Below are 14,016 nucleotides of genomic sequence, written 5' to 3'. Positions count from 1 at the left end.
ATGAAAATTATCTTTGTCTGCACAATTCCGTATTGTTGGAAAATATATCTCAACTGAGCTGATCATAATGATGCACGTAATCAAGATGCATCTCCCAAGCAAAAATTAGCAAATAATAAAATGCACTACAAGAAAAAGGCTCATTTGCGGCATATTTTTTGCAATGAAACTAGCGGTCGTCGCAAATATTTGTAATTTTCGCATAAGGTGTTGGCGCTAAAGTATATGCATCATAAATATAATAACGTCGCAACAAGCATCGCAAATTTAGTAAAATATGAGTTTTATGCGACACCTTGAAATTACAAGCGTCACATTCGCCAATCACTTTTTTCCAAAAAAGTCGCTCCTTTTATTTTTTGTTTCCCTCTCCCTCTTGGTTTCCTTCTCTCCCTCTGTAAACATTTCTCATTTCAGTTACCATCACACATCTCCATTAAAATCCAAACCACAATTCCTACATTTGTCCCCCAAATTTTCCAAGAAAAGAAAAATAAAACAAAACCCACTTTTTCTCAGGAAAATTCTCCAATTGCAAACGACTGCTATTGTAGCAAAAAAATCCATACATCATATAGAAAATTGGCTTTCCTTGAATTGATCTCTTAGGTTTATCTCTGATTCCTTCATCTTCCCATCTCACAACTCTCACAATTGTACACTTCAATTCAGCCCTAAATCTGTTTGTAATCCACAATCAATTAAGCTTTCAAAATGAGGCAATTCAACACAATTTTGGTCAAGGTAAGCAATTGATTTTTTCTATTGGGTATTTTTGTGATGCTTTGAGTTATTTTTAATACTCAATTTTGTTAGATAAGTTTTCTGATAGGGTAAATTAGTTTCTATGACTACTTGTTAATTTATTAGCTCTAAATGAAATGAATTTTCATATGACATTTCTAATTTAGATGAGGAGTCATTTCTAAACACATATGAATCATATTTGAATATCAACAATCGTTAGTACCATTTGTAATCCCATATGAGTTATAGTTCAAATTCATTTGTAATCCTATTTTAGATCTCATATTCAGTATTCATAAATTTCTAATTTCTAATTTATATGAATTTGCATTATAACTCATAAGGCACCTCCGGTTGTTTGAAAACATTCCTAAGACTCAGAAACTCACCCTTCTGCTTGGTTGGCGATGCTCTGCAACAAAATTGATGCGTTCTGTTCCTCTACTACAATGTTACATTGTTGTTGAGTTTGGCTTTTGTTTTAAACAACTAGCCCAAAACGATGTCGTTTTGGTCTTGACTAAAAGACAATTTAAAAGAGGGGACGTCGTTTAGTTTTAGATTAATTGGGCTATTCTAATTAGTGCATTAATTTAACATTTCTTTTTATAATTTTCTTGAATGGGCATTAGTTTGTTATTTGGAAAATGTTGCACTATCCTTGTTGTGGTAATTACCTCAGCGTTTGCTTAAGCATGTTATGATGTTCAGTTCTTTGCATAATAACTTAGTACCTCCAAGTAAGGCATTAGGTTTGAACAAGGTGATATGTTCAGAAACTTAAGTGAGAAAAAGTAGTTATTTAGATGAACTAAGTCATGAAGCAGAGCATTTGAACTTCAAGTTTTAAATATTTATGCCCTTATTTAAGTAAAAAAAATCTAGCAGCTAAGTTTGTTTTGAATGCAACCTTTTACCTTTTTTTCTCAACTCCAAATCAAATGAAATCATGACATGATGAAGTTTTACTTGTGTAGCTATCAATTGGAAAGTTGTACAATATTTTGAATCAAACTGAAATTTTAACGAATTTCTAAATATGAAGTTTTATAGCCAAAATATTATGACAAAATTAACATGTATTGCAAAATCTTATATTGAGCTTCTATCTTTAAGATTGACACCAAGTTTGAATCAAGCTGCACAAATATTCGATATGTTTCGGTTTTATTGTTTTATAAACAGATAAGTACTTTGATTATTAGGGAACAAAAATGAAATTTATATGCTATGTATAGGAGTGTGTTCTTTTTATTTATTTATTTTTAAACTAGAAACTACATTCCTAAATGCGCATACACTTAATGTTTATTCAAATTACTTTAGAGCATTAAATGCTTTTTTCTTTCTTTATCTTTTAATAGCAACTAGGTATGGATAAAAGTTGGATTAGTTTAACAGATAGAAGATCTAATGAATATCGGGTTGGCCTTGAAAAGTTTTTGGACTTTGTATTTGACAACAATATGGGTGACATAAGGATTTATTATCCTTGCAAGAAATGTTACAATCGCTACTTTGTTGCAAGGGACGAGGCAATAGCACATATAATAATTGATGAGTTTATGTCAAATTGCAAAAATTGGACTGACCATGGTGAAGCTTATCATTCAGTAAATTCCAACCAAGGTACTGCGATAGTTGTGGGTGATGATATATTTCAAATGGTACATGAGACATTTGGGCATAAAAAATTTGATTCAAATTCAGGGAACGATCAACCAACAACAAATGATCAAGCCACATAAAATGATTAGCAAACAAATATGGTCATGGTAAAGGGCCAAATGATGAAACTACAAATATTTTAAAATGTTACTAGATATAGAATGTCCTTTGTATCCGGGGTGTAAAAAGTTCACCAAGTTGTTCAGTTATAACATACAAAAATGTTTTGTGGATAGACAGACAGGGCAGTGACAATCTTGCTAACATTACTAAAAGAAGCATTTTCCAATGAAGCAAATATACCAACTACATATTATGATGCTCAAAAGAAAACTCAAGACTTGGGTTTCACTTACAAGACATGAGATTCATGTCCTAATAATTGTATGTTATTTCGAAATGAGTATGAAAATCTTGGAGAATGTCATTTGTCACCAATACATGTATAAAATGATTGAGGATAAGCCTAATGATGATTTGAATGAAGATTGGCCTAATAATGTTATGAATGAAGTTCAATATGATAAAGTTCAGAATGTGATTAGAATAATATCAGCCAAACAAATCAGATAGTTTCCATTGAAGCTAAGATTGCAAAGACTTTTTATGTCATGAAAAACTGCTTCGCTTATGAAATGGCATGCAGAAGAAATGTAAAGATGATGGTGTGTTAAGGCATCATGCAGACACAAGCATGGAAAACTTTTGATGCAAAGAGTCTAGATTTTGCTAGTGAAGTTTGTAATATAAGCCTTGGCTTGGCATCAGATGGTTTCAACACATTCAAAACAATGACCATACCTCACATTATGTGGCATGTTGTCTTAATACTATATAATTGTCATCATGGATGAAACAACCCGTCCCAGAGTTTTTTGAAACAAAAGGGCATTTATGCAATTTCACAAAAAATGGGATATTTTGAAATAGGTTTACTTTTGGGTCTTGTTTGGTGTGCCTAAAGGGCCCACCTTCGGTTTTTGTACCTCAGCCCAAAGCAATTCAGCTCATTCTCTCTCTCTCCCTCACTTTTCTCTCTTTCTTTCATACCCACACCCACCCACACCACGACAACGACGACACCACCCTCTCATCGACTAGCCTTTTGACCTCTCGACGTGGTAAGGAAACCAAACCCAGGTTCCCCGCGTGGGCTGTGGGTTTCAAACGACATTCCTAGCCAACTCCGGCCACCACTTGAGAAACAAAATGTATATTCATAAACTACTCTTGGTGGTCTTCAATTTGGTGGGTAGATAATAAGTTAGGATGGAGAATCAGAGTTAAACGGAGCTCGGGAAGCTCTGACCTCATTTTTCATCGAAACCAATATAAAATGGGTTAACCCAACTCGTTAACCCAAAACCTGAGACCCTTTAGGCCAAGCCCAAGCCCAAGCCTATTGAACCTAGGCCTTTGGACCGTGTAAACCCAGGTCTTCGGCCCATTAAACCCAACCCAAGTCTAATAGCCCTAAAGTCCAAACCCAAAGCCTCCGGCCATATTTAAACCCAAACACAAACCTAGGCCCAAGCCCAACCTTGTAGCCCAGACCCAATGAACCCTTGGCCTAAAACCCTCGGCCCAACCTATGTGGAACCAACCCAAATCCCCAGGCCGCGCGAGTCCACTTGTGGGCCTGCGTGACACACCCTGGCCCAGAATGTCCACTTAGACTCCGAATCGAGTTGTGCTGGCCAACACCTGGATGGTGATGAAGCCATAAAGTGTAGTGTAGTGGAAAAATGATGTGAATATATTTAAACCTAAAAGTGCCTAATCAAAAGAGTGCACGGGTGAGTGGGATTAAACCCATTTTACACGTGATGTCAGAGTATAAGACAATATTGTAAATGGGATGAGGGTTATAACACTGAAGATAACCATCTCATAAGATTTGCCAGAATCCTCATTTACATGTAAGCACAACTACTAAACTTGGAGGGGTGAAAAACAAAGTTGAGTGGGTCAACAAAACAACGTTTATAAGAAAAACCTTTATCTTCGAACATAGTAACCCCTCGCTGTAAAACAAGTATAGTTTCCGTAAAACATATTACATAAGTATGAAAATCAAGTGTATGCCAAATATAAGTCTAAAAGTATGCCACATCAGATATTCTCAACAACAGTATAAATATGCTTATATAATTTAATCTATATTAACATGTTAGTTGAAGTCACCTAATGTGACCTGTATGACTGCACCTGTCGCTCATCCGTTTATGCTAACACATCAAGTCAGAATTGCCTAGTGCAGTCTGTACGACAAGCTAGGTGTGATAATCTAGTGCTGTGATCACGTAAAGCTTGCACTAGGTGCAGTCACCATCGAGTTGGAACCATTTATTGTGGTCTGTACGATAAGCTAACACCTACTTGGATCCAAGGCGAACATGTGGTGCTAGGGGGTGAACATACAAGTGAAGGCTAGCCTAGCCTCGGGCTAAGTACTTACCTGGGGTGTAGCAATGATGAACAGACTATAGATATGCATGCCAATAAGTCTTAATCATTCAATCAATCACATAACCTTACATGAACTTACCTGCACGTCCCGCGCCTACCTTAGCATTTTAAACCATTCACAACAATCATGTGCAGGTAAAGTACATATGGGTATGCCATGATATTGAGTAAAAACCCAAAACATAATATAACATTTTGAAATATAAAAGTCATGGCATAACATGCATAATTCATTTAAAATGTTTATGGAAACTATAGCTATGTATAGGTATAAAAACAAACCATGCACTCACATATACGTAGTAGAAACGAAGTCTCCGAGACTTACTTGATCCCCGTACGTCCTCAGGATACGTTTACCCTAAACGTGAAATTACTAATTCAATTAGTTTAATAACACATACACGGAAACTTAAATAAAACGTCCGTAGATTGCTCAAACATAGGGTTTGAATATATGAAATCGATCTATTTGACGTCACGGACCCACATATGTTGACCACACGTAGGCCGAAGGCCAGAAGCACCTTCACACGTGGCCACAAATGGCTGCTCTGGCAGCCACGCGCCGCACTCGCCGATGACCCACATGAGACCAGGCATGCCCACGCGCCTGTGAGTACAGCTGTACTCGTCTTTCTCACGAGTTCCTGTGTTTTGCAGGTTGAAAGTCCAACTTCCAAAGCTCCTAACGACCTTGATTCTCAACCAAAAATAATTTTACAAAGACCAAATTAAAGCTAGGAATGTAATGAATCAATCCATATTCACAGAAAGTTCAAATGTGGTCCGTGTTGTCAAGGAATTTGGCCTGAAAATGGCCAAATGGCCACAATAAAAAATTTCCAAAAACCAAGATTTTTCATCCCAACTTTGAAGGCTGATTTCTAGTTCAAAACTTAACCATTTTTAATGTTCTACCTATGTAGTTGAAGGTTGTAATTAGAAGAACAAGATCATACCAAAATCAAGGCTCAACGGAGGCCGAACACGAACAAAAAATAGATTTGAAAGTGGCTCAACTGCCACAGTTTCTCATTCCAAAATCTAGGGAAGATTCTTCCTTGAGATTTGATCTGCAATTTAAACCACCTATAAACCCCCTAATTACAACTAGAACAACATCAGGGGATTGAAACAAGAGAGATTTAAGATCCAAGGGTTCCAAAGTTACCTTGGTTGTGTACGGTGGAAGGTTGCCATGAAAATGGCAAATGAAGTTAATGGCTGGTCTTCTTTCTGGCTTAGTGTACAAGTGCTGAAGTTTTGCTTCCATTATGTCTCAAGTTCGAAGGCTGATATTCGTTAAGATGGTGAGTTTGATGATGATCAAGCATGTGTATGAGTATGTTTGCAAAGAATGAGAGAGAGAGATCTCGATTTACAAAGAGAAAAGGAAGAAGAAAGAAAGAGTGAGGAAATGAAGAGTTTTGATTGGTTGAGTGTAAGTGTGGGTGAAGAAATCTAATTAGGTGCATGATTGACAAATGGGAAGTGACCCAAGAAGAAGGGAGAGTTGGATTTGAAAAATGGGAAGAAAAGGTATAAGGGAGTGGTGGAGGTATGGGGCGTAGGCCCCATATGTCTCACAAAGCAACATATTAAAATACCTCTGACATAGAATTACCCGTTTCCCTCGGTATTCGTTGCTTCGTAAAATTTTAACTGTAGCTCCGATTTCGATTCTGCCTACGCCTGCGCGTTTGTAATGTTGAGTACTTCGACAACAGTCAACACCCTCATCTCTATGGCATTTTCGTCAATTCACGCTTTTGAAATTCATAAAATCATAAAATTAGAGACTGGTTGTCACACTGCGCATAGGCGCATAAGTGTCTACTTTGGCCAGCACGTGGAGCACACTCGCCTCCACTAGAGGTATTGTGCTCCGCCGCCGTCCACGGCAACACTAGCAACTTTTTCGGCTACCCAAATTAGTGTGTGGGGGCACCAGAGGTCCCCCCTTATGTTTTTCGACATCTTGAATCCGTTTATGACGTCCACTTTTTAAAATTCAATAGTTATGGTAGAATTTTATTAATTGGACCCTTTATGTGCTTAGGTGCTATTATTAGCAATGTTTCCGTCCTTCCTATTTTGCACGGCTCTTAACGACGGAGTATCTATGAGTGGACCCCTTCCAAAATGCATGTTTTAATTGCTAGAAATGCATACATGAAAAACATGATTTAATGGTTGCCTTTTATGAAACGTTTATAAGTAAATTGGATTTACGCTTACCGATATTTCACACTTTATGAATTATCATGTTTTATCGACTTTACGTTCTTTGTGGTATATATAATTGATGACTATATACTATAAACATGATTTATGATATGATGTTTGAGCTATTGAGCTCCGTTGAGAGAGAGATATATATATATATATATATTGTTCAATGAGTTTTGTGCTTATCTAGTGGTCACTACATGCCTACGGGCAAATGTTATCTATATATGGCTTCGGTCAGGTGATGTAGTGACCTACGGGCCGAACGATGTCTATATATGGTTTTTTTCGAGTGATCTAGTGGCCTACTGGTTGAATGATATCTATATATGGCTTCGGTTGAGTGATGTAGGGGCCTATGGGTCGAATGAAGGCATTCAGGCGAATGAAGAGTTTTTTATGCCTTCGGGCAATACTGATACAACTATTTAGCACACTATTTATGATATATGTTTTAGGAAGGTTTTATGGCATGTTAGGGTTTTCGAAAAACCTATTACATATTATATTATTGAGTTTTCATAAACTTTGGGGGTCAGTACGTTATTGAATAACTGTTTCAGTATTACTTATATATCAACTTGGTTCCCTCATGTTTTGTTTTGTGCCCCATTCAGACTTAGAATCGAGGCATACAATCCCAGCGTCAAGGCATTTACGCATCAGCATCTTCGAGTCCTCTCAGTGTAGGACCCATCCTTTTTTTCATTCAATTTGATATTATTCCTTTTTAGTGTCTTGGTTTAGTTGTATGCTCTGAACATATTCCTCAATTGCATATTCACTATAGTTAAATTTATAACTTTTATTTATGTTCATTAATTCTCATGCATCCTAATATGGCTTCATCACCTTCTAGTGTCGGCCAGCAGATACCTATTATAGTGTTTGGTGAATATCAGGGTCAGACATGTCAATGGATATGCATGAAGCAGCCTTTCTATATATTATATGTGCTTATAAATGGCTTGAGAGCACATGGTAATGAGATTAATGTATATTTACAACCATTGATTGAGGAGTCAAAAGAAATTGTGGCATGAAGGTGTACATACTTATGATGCCTTGAGCAATTAGATGTTTAAACTACATGTTGCATTGTTTTGGAATTTTGTGACTTTCCTGCATATGGAAATTTATCGGATTGGAGCACTAAAGGGGGGAAGCATGTCCTTCTTGCAATAAGAACACAAGATCTCGTTGGCTGACTAATAGAAGAAATTATTGCTACACAGGTCACCTTAGGCACTTAGCCATAAGTCATAAGTTTCGAAAAGATAAGGTGTCTTTTGATGGCACACAAGAATGAGGACGTGCACCACCTAAATTTCTGGTATTGATGTGAAAAGACAATTACAAATGATGCTCATAGAGTGTAAAAAGGAAGACACTCGAAAAAGGAAAATAGATGAACTTAAGAATAAAAATGATCGATAATTATGGAAGAATAAAAGTATTTATGTTTTTTAGTTACTGTATTAGGAACATAATTTGGTTCATCAAAATCTAAATGTCATGCATATTGAAAATATTTTTTCTAAAAATATACATTAGACATTGTTAGGTGTTGCTAAAAAGACCAAGGAGAATTTGAAATCACAGCTTGATTTGTAAGAGTTGAGCATCAAAAAGCCATTACACCCCCAAGAATGAGGTAGGAGTAAAGGTTTACCTACCTCTTGCTTATTTTACTGTGAATAAAGAAAATAAAGATGTGTTCCTAAAAGTATTGAAGGAAGTAAAAATTCCAGACGGTTAAGCTTCCTACCTACTGCTTTTTTTCCTATGAATAAAGAAAATAAAGATGTGTTCCTAAAAGTATTGAAGGAAGTAAAGGTTTCAGACGGTTAAGCTTCAAATATTTCTTGTCATGTAAACATAAAGGAACGTAGTCTTTGGAGTCTTAAAAGCCATGACCAGCATATACTAATGCAACAATTACTTCCAGAAGCTGCACTTAGAGCTTTGCCTAAAACTATTGCTGAGGTATTAATCGAGTTGACCTGTTTCTTTAGACAACTTTTCTCAAAAGTGAACATGTTATCTGATTTTGAACATATTCAAGATCAGATTGTCCATGCACTTTGTCATTTGGAGAAGATCTTTCCACTGTCTTTCTTTGATGTAATGGAACATTTATTTATCCATCTAGCTGAGGAAGCATTAATTGTTGGAGCTATTCAATTTCGATGGATGTATACTATTGAGAGGTTTGTAAATATGCTAATGTAATTTTAATTTCATCTTAATCAAATATGTTTATTTTTTTTAATATAACTTACCAAATTTTGTTTTAATTACATTGTTTTGTAGGTATTTATTAACACTTCAAAATTATGTGCGTAATCATGCGCATCCTAAGGCCTTAATTGTTGAGGGGTATTTAATGGAAGAATGCATGAATTTTTGTGCACGATACTTAAAATGAAGTTAAAACCAAACTTGGTTGGAGGTAGTTAATTTGGCTGTCCTTTGTCTATAGGAGTTAAAATAAATCTAGATGACGTTACATGGGCTCAAGCACAAAGATATGTGCTAGTCAACACAGATGATGTCACACCATTGCAAAAGTAACTCAAAATACGATTATAATTTTGAACTTTGAAATCTATTCATTTTTTTTTCTATTTTGGTTAAAAGTTAATGTTTTTAAATACAATCAACACCTTCAAATACTTCGACGCGAAATACCTCGTCAACAAGTCATCATATTAGAAAAATTCACAATGAGACATTTTGCATATAGTTTAAAGATTATGTAAGCACTTTGAAGCATTGAGTACTTTGAGCATTGCATTTATACAGTTACTATAGACAAATTGCAAATGTAGTATTTTCTGAAGAAATAATTAATTTGGCTAATAGGTCTGATCAGTTTGCACATAGATATAAACGATATGTCATCAATGGATTTAAGTTTCGTAAGTAGAACCACTCAAAATTTAGGTGTTTTTAAGGCAGACACTATGAGTTACACTAGTTTTAAGGATAGAAATCCTCGCTCAGGAGATGTCACCTTTTATGAAATGTTAACAGATGTGGTTGAGACTGATGAACAAAGTTTAGCCACACTCCTTGGGTCACTACAAAGCATTAAAGATACTAGTCAAGTATTGGGGTCTTCCGAAAGTAAAGGTAGTAAATATGAATACAAAGTTTTAATAGGAATTTATTTTAACTGAATTAAAATCTTGTAGGAATTTTCTGAGGCAAATAGGAGGTGCCCCTCATAGGACTGGTCGCAATTCATATGCGCAATTAACACATAAGGTAAATGCATTAGGTACGTTTTAGTTTTTGCTTCTTCTCATAGGGACTTACTTAAGAACATGCAATAGTGCAAAAGATCTAATTCAACATCCATATGCCTTTATTCAGATGAATTTTTAATGTAAGTTTAGGACATATTCATGCTTACTTGTAAATGAATTGTTAATATTAATCTAGCACAAATTCATGCTTTTTTTTAATGAATATTGCTGGTATGAGTACAAAATACTTAATAATCTCATACAATGGTCAAATTCTACCGACTTCCAACCATTTTCATCTTGCGTTAAGGGTCTAGACTTAAATAAATTATATTTTTAACAAGATTAATTTCTTTTTGTCACTAAGATGAAAGATAATGTAGAGAAAACAGATTGGTTGAGCATGTACTTGAAAACCCAAGCAAAAAAAAAAAAAAAAACAAAGAATGGTGATAAGGAAATCTATGATTATGGAAGTGTCAATATTAATGTAAGTATAATGTACAATTGCTTCATTTCATGTATGCAAGTATAAGAACAGTTTATGTAATTCCATTAGTGGGGTTGTGTGTAATTTATATTGTCAAGCTAACTGATTCCATCATGGATTTTTTAGAATCAATTCAATGAGTACCTAGAGGAAAGGTGAAAGCATGAGTAAGATGACGCTTATCGAGTGGTGTTTACTAAAGTTATGGGACTAGATGGATACGGACGTGTTCACATGTATGAGACATGTATAACTCTATCTCAAGTGTTTGGTCAAAATTCAACAACTTCTAACATTAATGAGAAAAACATACAAGAGGAGGTAGAAAGACAATATCAGTCCGAAATAGAAAATCTTAAGGCCATTTATGAATTTGAAATTGGGGATCTTAAGTCCAAACATAAATATGAAATTGGAGATCTCAAGTCTAAATACAATGATCTGAGGTTAAAACTTCAACTCTTGATGGCTCATGTTGGTTTTCAAGTTTGCCCACTTTGAAGCGAAAGCGGACATGTATAACATGTGTGAATTTAGTTTTTTTTTCTTTTCTTTTTTCACATAATAAATTAGTGTAAAAAGTTAGTTAATTTTGATTTCCATCTAACATTTTAATATCCATACTGTTGATGCACAAAACCGGAGGTCTTGGAACAACGTAAATCCGACCGTGAATCTGCATGAAATGTAAATAATACAAGATGTATCGTGGTTCACCCCAATGTTTGGGCTACGTCCACACTGATTATGTATTTATGAGAGGATTGTGAGGGAGAGAAACCTCTGTAATGTGAGAGGAGATGTGAGAGGGTGAGGGGGGGCTTTAGGCCTAAGAGTTGGCCTCCCTAATTGTGAGGGTGATGGGTCCTTTTATAGAATAAGGACTCTTCACTTATTACATATTTGCCCTTTCCTTTATCACATAATTACATTTAAGTCCCTTGAGTATTTATACGAGGTCTAAATACGAGGCCCTAAATATGGTATAAACAGTAGTCCCCCAAGTCTTCAGCCAAGAGAGTCTTTTGGCTGGAGACTTGAAATTCAGTCCATGTGTGAGCCGAAGTAACTAGATGCTGTCTTGAACTGATGCTTGATATGAGGCAGTGCTCAATTTGAAATGATGCTCAACTAGAAGTAGCACACGCTGCGAGGCTGCTCGGTTCGTGGGTTATGTTGTCTTGGTTGGCTCGGCTTGTGGCATTTGAAGGTGAGAGAGTCCCTTTTATAGTATAAGGGCTCGCTCCTCAATACATAAATATGGGCTAGAGTTGATGCTCGCAGCAAGACGGTTGCTTAGTAGCCGGCGATGCTCTCTAATGATGGTGAGGGAGTCCCTTTTATAGAATAAGGGCTCGCTCCTTAATACATAAATGATGAGTTATGAGTGATGCTCGCGGTAAGGCGGTTGCTCAACTGGCGGCGTTGCTCTCTAATGAAGGTGAGAGAGTCCTTTTTATAAAATAAAAGCTCGCTCCTCAGTACATGAATAATGGGTCATCTCTAATGAAAGTGAGGGGGTCATTTTTATAGAATAAGGGCTCGCTCCTCAATACATAAGTGATGGGTTAGGAGTGATGCTCGGGCGAGGCGGTTGCTCAGCTGGCGGCGTTGCTCTCTAATGAAGGTGAGGGAGTCCTTTTTATAAAATAAAAGCTCGCTCCTCAGTACATGAATAATGGGTGCTTTCTAATGAAAGTGAGGGAGTCACTTTTATAGAATAAGGGCTCGCTCCTTAATACATAAATAATGGGCTAAGTCCCCCAAGTATTTTTCATAAGGCCCAATTGAGGCCCAATATATGGTATATAATGTAGTCCCTCAAGTCATTCGTCAATAGAGTCTGTAGGCTGGAGACTTCAAATTGAATCCATGTATGGGTCGAAGTGGCGGTTGTTCGGAGGCGGTATTTGTATACTCTGCACTGAAGTTTGGTAGGTGAAGCTTTACAAGTGAAGCTTTGAAGCTAAAACTCTGTAAATGAAGCTTTCGAAGCTGATTCACATGAGTGATGCTCATGAATGTTTATGTTGATTGACATGAGTGATGCTCATGGATGTTGTCATGAGTGATGCTCATGAATGTTAACATGAGTGATGCTCATGAATATTGACATGAATGATGGTCATGAATGTTTATGTATGATTATCATGAGTGATGCTCATGAATGTTTATGTATGAATGACATGAGTAAAGCTATTACTCATGTATAATTTGGAGTACTACGCATACTTTTGATCACCTGGTTGGTGACATGAAGGAGAGTACGAGTGGTACATTTCATCACTTGGTTGGTGGCATGAATGGCTAGTTGCCAAATGATATTAGAGTACGGGTTGTACATTTCATCACCTGGTTGGTGGTAATAGTGGCAGGTTGCCGAATAATTTTGGAGTACTGAGCGTACTTTTGATCACCTGGTTGGTGGTAATAACGGCGGGTTATCGAATAATTATGAAGTACTGGGCGTACTTTTGATCATCTGGTTGGTGGTAATAGCGGCGGGTTGCCGAATAATTATGGAGTATTGGGCGTACTTTTGATCACTTGGTTGAAGTTATTTTGGGCTTATGGGCCTTTGCCCTCTACACAACATTCCAGCCCATTTATTTTGGGCTTTGTCATTTTTTACACCCTCTGATGGGGTTTATACAGATGTCTCTGAAAGATAAGAAAAATAAATTACATCATTCAAAACAAAGATTTCGACAGTGCAGATCGTTGGTGCGTACTGCACCTACTGCATACTGGATGTGCACCCAATTAATCATTAATCTCTTCTTTACCGTTTGCTTTCTGTTTTGCAGATGGCAGACAAAAGTAAAGTAAATTCTTTTCTTTACTTTGCAGATTGCAGATGACACTCAAGTTCTCTGTTTTTACTTTGTAGATTGCAGATGGCATATGAGGAAAACTTCTCTTTTCTTTTCCTAGCGCTCCGTGGTCCACGAGTCCACAACTTGTGATCCATACGAAAAACACTCGAACAACATCAGAGCTTGACGATAGGAGTCTTAAGGATGGCTTGCCCAGCTTCCTGCATCTCCTTCTCAGTCTTCCTTCCCTTCTTGGACTTGTTGTACACACTCATAGATGTTCCCAAAGCCTGAGTCCTTTCAGCCTGCTCTTTCAAAAGCTTCTTGTTACCTACCAAGAAGA

The 14,016-nt window shown here is 36.6% G+C and overlaps 1 pseudogene; it reads left to right on the top strand.

The window, feature by feature from the left end:
• The first annotated feature begins 9,045 nt into the window (after positions 1-9,045).
• LOC126630099 (uncharacterized) lies at positions 9,046-11,358 on the top strand (annotated as a pseudogene).
• The last annotated feature ends 2,658 nt before the right edge of the window (positions 11,359-14,016 follow it).

Source organism: Malus sylvestris, chromosome 7, assembly GCF_916048215.2.
Source record: "Malus sylvestris chromosome 7, drMalSylv7.2, whole genome shotgun sequence".
Lineage (NCBI taxonomy): Eukaryota > Viridiplantae > Streptophyta > Magnoliopsida > Rosales > Rosaceae > Malus > Malus sylvestris.
Note: the sequence above shows the minus strand (reverse complement) of the source record. Positions and strands in the feature narration are given on the sequence as shown.